Source organism: Anguilla rostrata, chromosome 7 (genome assembly GCF_018555375.3).
Source record: "Anguilla rostrata isolate EN2019 chromosome 7, ASM1855537v3, whole genome shotgun sequence".
Classification (NCBI taxonomy): domain Eukaryota; kingdom Metazoa; phylum Chordata; class Actinopteri; order Anguilliformes; family Anguillidae; genus Anguilla; species Anguilla rostrata.
In genome coordinates, this window is record NC_057939.1 from 28,613,174 (window position 1) to 28,620,545 (window position 7,372).

Consider the following 7,372-nt stretch of genomic DNA (forward strand, 5'->3'; position numbering starts at 1 on the left):
GGGCTGAACAAACTTTGGTCCGAAAGGTTCAACTGAACCCCAAGAGCAGAACAAAGGAACTGGTGTACATAAAAGCTGAAATAAATCAGTCTCTTAGGTATTACTTTGAAATGACCTCTTATGGTAATAAAGTAGATACCCTAATTGACTTAACACACAAAATGTATGGTAACATGAAATGTGTGGAGTTGTGAAAAATGGAGTCTGAATGTCTTTAGCCTAGGTGTATGTAAAATTGTGGCCTCAACTGTATGTGCTGCAGTCAGCCATGATTTGGTTTAATCGGCCAATTCCATTTGGACAGGTATAAATAATTATGTATATATAGGCCCATATATGTACATACATGTACATTTACTTGTAAGCACACTTTCATCCTGAGAAACATACAATGTATGACTGCATATATTTTTCAGTATCTGTAGTCCCCAGTTCGAACCCACTAGTACCTTTGCGTTGTTAGCACAATGCTCTACCTAGGCTCCCAGTCTCCAGGATCCCCCCCATAGCAACTTGAGAATACCCCAGGCAATGAAGCTCAAGCAGCTGGAGGTGGTGGAGTTGGAGGCGGGTTCGCGATCGGCTCCAGTGGTGTTGTGTTGGGGGGGGTGGCGGTTGTGCTGTGGGGTGGGGGGGTGGGGGGTGGGGGGTGGGGGGTGAGGGGTTGTCAGGTGTGTGTGCGGGGTGGGGGGGGGGGGCGGGTGTGCGTGCTAATAGCATTGATGACCACTATACATACATATATATATATATTTTTTTTAACTTATATTTATTTATTTATTTTCTCTTTCTCTTCTTTGTTGGATTATTGGTTTTCTTTCCTCTTTTTCTGTTTTGTTCTCGTTTGATTAGGTCATTTTATTTTATGACTTTGTTACCTCCCCTTCCCCTTTTGTTTTGTTTGTTTTTGCTTACTTAAAAAAAATTGCTCTACCAACTGAGCCATATGACTAGTAGGGGAGAGCGTGGAAATAATGGTTTTCGTTACATCCCATGGCTATGATTATGCACCACAACAAAATTTCTGGGACACACCATTCACTAGCAATCTGACCAAAAGTACCAAGAGTGAAATGTTACATTTAACCCTAAGGTTGGGGTAAAAACTACTGCGGTATGGGGTACACCTAAGAATTTTAATAGCTTTGACAGTTAACACAAAGACTATTCAATACAATTTCATGTTTTATGATACAAACAGTCTTTAATAGATTTTTAAATTATGTTTACATGTTTTTTGTGGCCTACCTATATCTACCTAAAATCTATTGCAAGACTACATTATTCTCCGGTTCCCATCCATTGTTTTCTTTTTTTGATTCAAACAGCTGTATCAGTCGTTTTCACATCACCACATAGCCTAAAGTTGAGTTAAATATATTTACAAAGATCCGGTCTGAGTTGAACAAATCTAACCAATTGGTTAATTAATAATCTATTTACAATAGACTAACAACCCTGTTCGGTTCGGTGTCTGCACTTTTGCCTGGCTGCTATATCAAAACTATACAATCTGTTAGTCAGTAAAAGACTGTGTACAATTACATACATTTGGATTCCTTGACATATACACACAATACATTTGCCAAAAAAATTCTATTACATATAGCCAAAACAGACTTTTGTCAATATCTACCAAAATATTAATTGAACCCTCCTGCCGTTTCTTGAGACGATGGTAATTCTGCGTGTTTAACCTGAAATATGTTGTTCAAGCTCAAACCTAAAATGTTGATGTTACATTTCACCCCATGTTAGATTTTGACATGCTCTCCACTGCTATGATGATTATGATGTAATGATGTAGTAACGGCGTCCACCCCCAAATAAATAAATAAATAATTTTGACCGGCAGTTTTACAAATAACTATGACAATCCAGTCCATTTTTCATACGCTCCAGTCCATGTGTTCCCTCTAGCCAGTTACTCGCTCAACCAATCAAAAATCCGAAGAAAAAAACTCAGGAGGAACAGTCGTTTATACAGACAGGCACAGAAAGAAAAATATTGTTGATTGTCTTGATTGTTTGGAAGCAGACGCAGTAGGTAATTTCATTAACATGTAATTTCATCTATGCAACATTTTAAAGAGAGATTAATAAATAGCCCCCACGAACACCAGCTATTATTAAAGGCAACTTTTGAGCAAAATCATCAGGTTGCTGGTCAGCAGCTAAGCTAGGATTGAATAGCTATTTCCCACATAACGTTTTATTCAGCGGCGACTGGTGACTGGTGAGCTGAAAATTGGTGGGGCGCAATACTTTCCTTTAAACTAATCATTGATCTCAACCTGTTTTAATTAGTAATTTACCGTTACTATCAAGCGTGCCAGCGATCAGACTAATCAAATGGCAAGTAGTCTAACACACAGCGTCTTCATACCATGTTAAATCATAAATTCAGTTTATCCGTTAAAAATCCGTTTTAATCACCAAGTAGTCTACACTTAACAAACAAGATACACCAGTCTGTTATCTACCGTGTTAGCTTTCAGAATAACCAGCAAAAACAAAACCTGCAGTTCAATTTTGTTTACAATCTACGCATTGCAGATATTTGCCATAAATACGAGTGCGGAGAAAGAAGTGCGGAATGTATCCGCAAATGTTGATTAAAAATGTGCACAGTTTCATACTGCAAATGAAAATACATGTAGGCTATAAGGCCTATGCTACTCGATAAAACTGCCTATTTGGGGAGAGCTGGCTATATATGATAGTATTGAGTAGCCTATTTTGTGGATCCATTGTATTGATACTCACTGCTTAGTGATTAAAACAGATTTTTCTAAATCGCATTTATCATTTAATCTCCCTAACACAATGCGAAGAAGCTGTGTGTCCCTTTCCAATTGATTAGTCAGATGTTTGCATTCTTGTTAATCACTGAAAATGAATTAGGCTAAAACAGTTTGAGATCAATGATTAGTTTAGAGGAAAGTTTTGCGCCGCACCAATTTTTAGCTCACCAGTCGCCGCTGGTTTTATTTTGTTTCAATTCGACAGTTTAAGAAAGATGGATAAAGGAGGAAGAAAGGGAGGACAAACAAGGATGACGACAGATTATTTTCGGGAGTAAAAAAAATTCTCAGCATTAATGACACTCAATAAACTTGAAATATTTTATGTAAAAGCTTGCATCAATAGTATACATTCTTTTTAAAACATTGTTTTCCTTCATTACAATTTTGTGCACAATACATTAAAGATACAACTATTTTGAGCTGAGACATTCATTGTACCTTTTTTCACCCACCTCCCACGGATCTCAGGGTCCACCCACCTCCCAAATCCCAATTTAACCCCTGGTAGTAACTATGTGACCTGGAGTCACATAGGTGAAAATTATATATATTTTTAAGAGATCATTGCAATATACACTCTACACTCTATAATATACACTCTAGTGCAGGATCTATGAATTAATCACACTAGTTGAAAAATTGTATACTATGTACCAATACAGTATATGAAGCATGCATTATTATATAATGAAGCATGCATTATGAAATTTCTAAATCTGTAAGTATATTTACTCCAGCTTTAATTAATACCAAAAATTGCCAATACACTGTACAGAGCACTACTCTAAGAGTATGAATTAGGTTCCTTGAGAGAAGGTTAGAAAATTAAGCGATCTGCCCAATGGTGAGTACATGTTGGCTGAAGTACAGTAGACATATAGGGCTGTAGCAGTTGCGAAAGATCTGTGCTGATACCCCTTGATAGAGAGCAGTCTGATGTTAACATTAGGGCTGTTCAATTTTATTTCCTGTCTTTTGGGACAAACACTTCACATGAAACAGTTGTTTGTGATTAATATTATTCCTCTTCTCTCTCATTTCAGTATAAATCTGTTAATAGACCTTTCCTTCAGTGTGGTGTTAATTCACTGCAGTGCCCAGGATGTGCTTGTGTTCCGTGCTGTCATGGGAACAGAAAGCAATGATGAAGAGAAGACGAAGGGAGAGAGGAAAGGTAAGAGGGACTGAGGTTGGGAGGGAGAGACCGGAAATTTGGTGGAGAGAGGAGTACAATAAATCCTAAATAGTAGCTCTTTCACCATCGGCGACAAGGAGTGATTGATGATGGGGAACAAAAATCAAAAGAAAAATGGAGAAACTGGAAGTGGCGCATGTGAGAGTGAGAGAGAGAGAAAGAGTTAAGACCATAAAGTTACAACAACAAAATGAACACCATGAGAGTTGGAAGAGAGAAAGAGAATTTGGGAGGTGCCTTCCCAGTTAAGTGCTTTTCTCGTTATCTGTATGTTTTCACTTCTTTTCTTTTAGGGCCGATAATGATTCAACTTGAAGTGGTTAATGAGTGCCTTGGAGCAGAGTGTGTTTGAATGGGAAAAAATGAAGGGGGGCAGGCCACAGGGGCATGAGAGAGAGCTTCTAAAAGATAATATAATAGTGTAAGCACAGGTATGTATTGGTACACCTGGAACTGGCTGACAGACTTAACAGAAATGAAATATACCACAGTATATTGCAAATGTGGAATTTTTTGTAAAATATAATAATGTATCTTTCAGTAATGTATACTATCCACATGGTGCTTCTACTGATTAATAACCTGCTTTGTAGGTGTATTGGATGACGGGTCTTTTACATCTGTGTGTGTCTGTGCATATGTTGTCGTGTCTAAAACAAAACTTTGGTTTGTATTCAGTCAACATTTGTCCTTAAATGTGAGTTGCATTTTTTCCTTACAAATTCGGTTTGGCAAGTCAGTTTTAGTGAGTGCTAAACTTTCTGAATTGTGTTTGTGAAGGAAAGTTAATAAGTCCTACTTTTAATTGTAATTGTTATTTTGAGAACATTACATTTTTTATTTAACCTTTATTTACCCAGGGTAGGTTCGCTGAGCACGGATGCTCTTTTGCAGGAACGCCCTGCTTCACACTCATACACATTCACTGCTGGGAGCTGCCCAGTTCAACCACAATGCTCTATTGTTGGCCACTGAGCAGCTCCACTGGAGGGAGATGACATTTTTTTAGCCAATTGAATCAGGGGATGATTAGGTGGCAAGTTTTTTTGAGAGAGCCAGATCTGGGATTTTAGCCAGGACACCAGGGAACCCCCTACTCTTTGCGATAAGTGTCATGGGATCTTTAATGACGACAGTGAGTCAGGACCTTGGTTTAACGTCTCATCCAAAAGACGGCATCTCCTACAGCACAGTGTCCCCGTCACTGCACTGGGGCATTGGGGTTTATTTGACCAGAGGGAAGATTGCCCCCTGCTGGCCCACCAACACCACTTCCAGCAGCAATTCAGTATTCCCTGGTGGTCTCCCATCCAAGTACTAACCAAGCCCACACTTGCTTAGTTTCAGCCAGTCGGCAGGAGCAGAGTGCGTGGTGGTATGGCTGCTGGTAAATGACATTCCTTTGGCAGGCGGTTTTATCCAAAGCAACATAAAATAAGTACATACCAAAGGTCATCGGAACAAATACACACACGGGTCAGATAAAATACAATTCTGTCATAAAGCAGCAGCTATCCATAGCCATGGACATCAAGTCTAGTTCACACAGTAAAGCTATGGCTAAATCCTGAGGCTAAGTCAATAAAGCTGTAGCCAACTCTTAAGCTAGAAGTGAAACACAATTACAGAAGAATTACATAAAAGAATCTGAAATAGAGCAGTGTGCCAGCCATGCAGAATGTTCCTGGAGGGCAGGTGTGTTTGTAGGGTTTTTGTATCTACCAATTACCCCTGGCTCAATTAACCCTTTCATGCATGGTGTCTACTACAGTGGACTGGGCTTTCAAAGTCTATTTTACTTAGTCAAAAACATTTCTGATCTCCAAACTGCTTCATGGCATTTTAAGGTTAAAATGACTGTGAAAACCTTTTATTCCTAGAGGTACATCATGCATGCAGGAGTTGTAATCTGCATGTGTGGCCTATGTTTTCATGGAGCCAACAAATTTTCAACATCCTTTCACGTGTGCCTAGAAGTAAAAAAAAAACTGTGAACAAATTTTTGCTGTTTTGTAACAATCAATCAATCAAATTTTATTTGTATAGCATATTTTACAGCAGTTGTCACAATACGCTTTACAAACAACCCTGGCCTAAACCCCCACTGGAGCAAGCCTAAGGCAACAGTGGCAAGGAAAAACTCCTTGTGGCAGATGGGAAGAAACCTTGGAAGGAACCAGGCTCAAGGGGGAAACCCATCCTCCTCTGGTCGGCTCAGGGTGCCGACTGGTGACCAACATGTCAGTCAATTTTATAAGGTTTATGATGTGGCTCAGATGATGGGTGGGGCCGGGTGGCGGTGATGGGGAACAGCAGGTGGCGACAGATGTGGGCAGGGCGGAGGCAATGACGAAAGAGGGGCTGGACCGCAGAGGTGGGGGAGACCAGACGACTCTCAAAGCACTCTCGAAGGTTGGGGCAAGAGACCCGCCGGCAGCGTGGGGAAGAGGGTAGAAACGACAATTAGGGAATTTGCAATATAGCAGACAGTGGGTAAAGTGGCAGTAGTATGTATTGGGGGGACCCCGCCAGGAGTAATATATGGCTGCATAGCTACTAGGACAGGGATGGAGAACCCATGCAGTCATGAGGGGTGGACAACTATACCCGCCTATCAAGAGCCAGCCCATGTAAAGTCGGGTCACAGCTGATTGACAGGTGACAGTAAGGAAGGGATTGCCACCTACAAAGCTCTATGACTACAGGCTTCTCGCACCCTGTCTCCAGACTATAACTGATTATAAGCCTGAGCATAGAGGTGCATTTTTAATCTAGATTTAAATATTGAGACTGTGTCTGACTCCTTTATAAATTTTGGAAGCTGGTTCCACAGTAGTGGGGCCCTGTAGGAGAAATTCTTGGCACTACCAAGTAGCCTGCGTCTTGGGATCGGAGTGACCTTGTGGGCTTATAAGATAGGAGCAGGTTAGTTATGTACACAGGTGCACATCCATGCAGAACTTTAAAAGTCAGGAGCAAAACCTTGAAATCTATCCTATGCTTAATGGGTAGCCAGTGAAGCGGCGCTAGTACTGGTGTAATGTGCTCATACTTCTTAGTTCAGGTCAAGATACGAGCAGCTGCATTCTGCACAAACTGGAGACTCTTAGGGCAGCCAGATAGCAGGGCATTACAGTAATCTAACCTAGACGTAACAAACGCATGGATCAATTTTTCAGCATCCCCAACTGATAGGAAATGTCTAATTTTAGCTATGTTGCATAGCTGAAAGAAGGCAATTCTGGATATGTTTTTTATATGGGTGTCAAAAGATAGATCAGGATCAATGGTGACACCAAGGTCTTTAACGACCATATTAGGTTCAGCCAAACAACCATCACAGTTTAAGGTGAGAGTAGACAATTTCTCC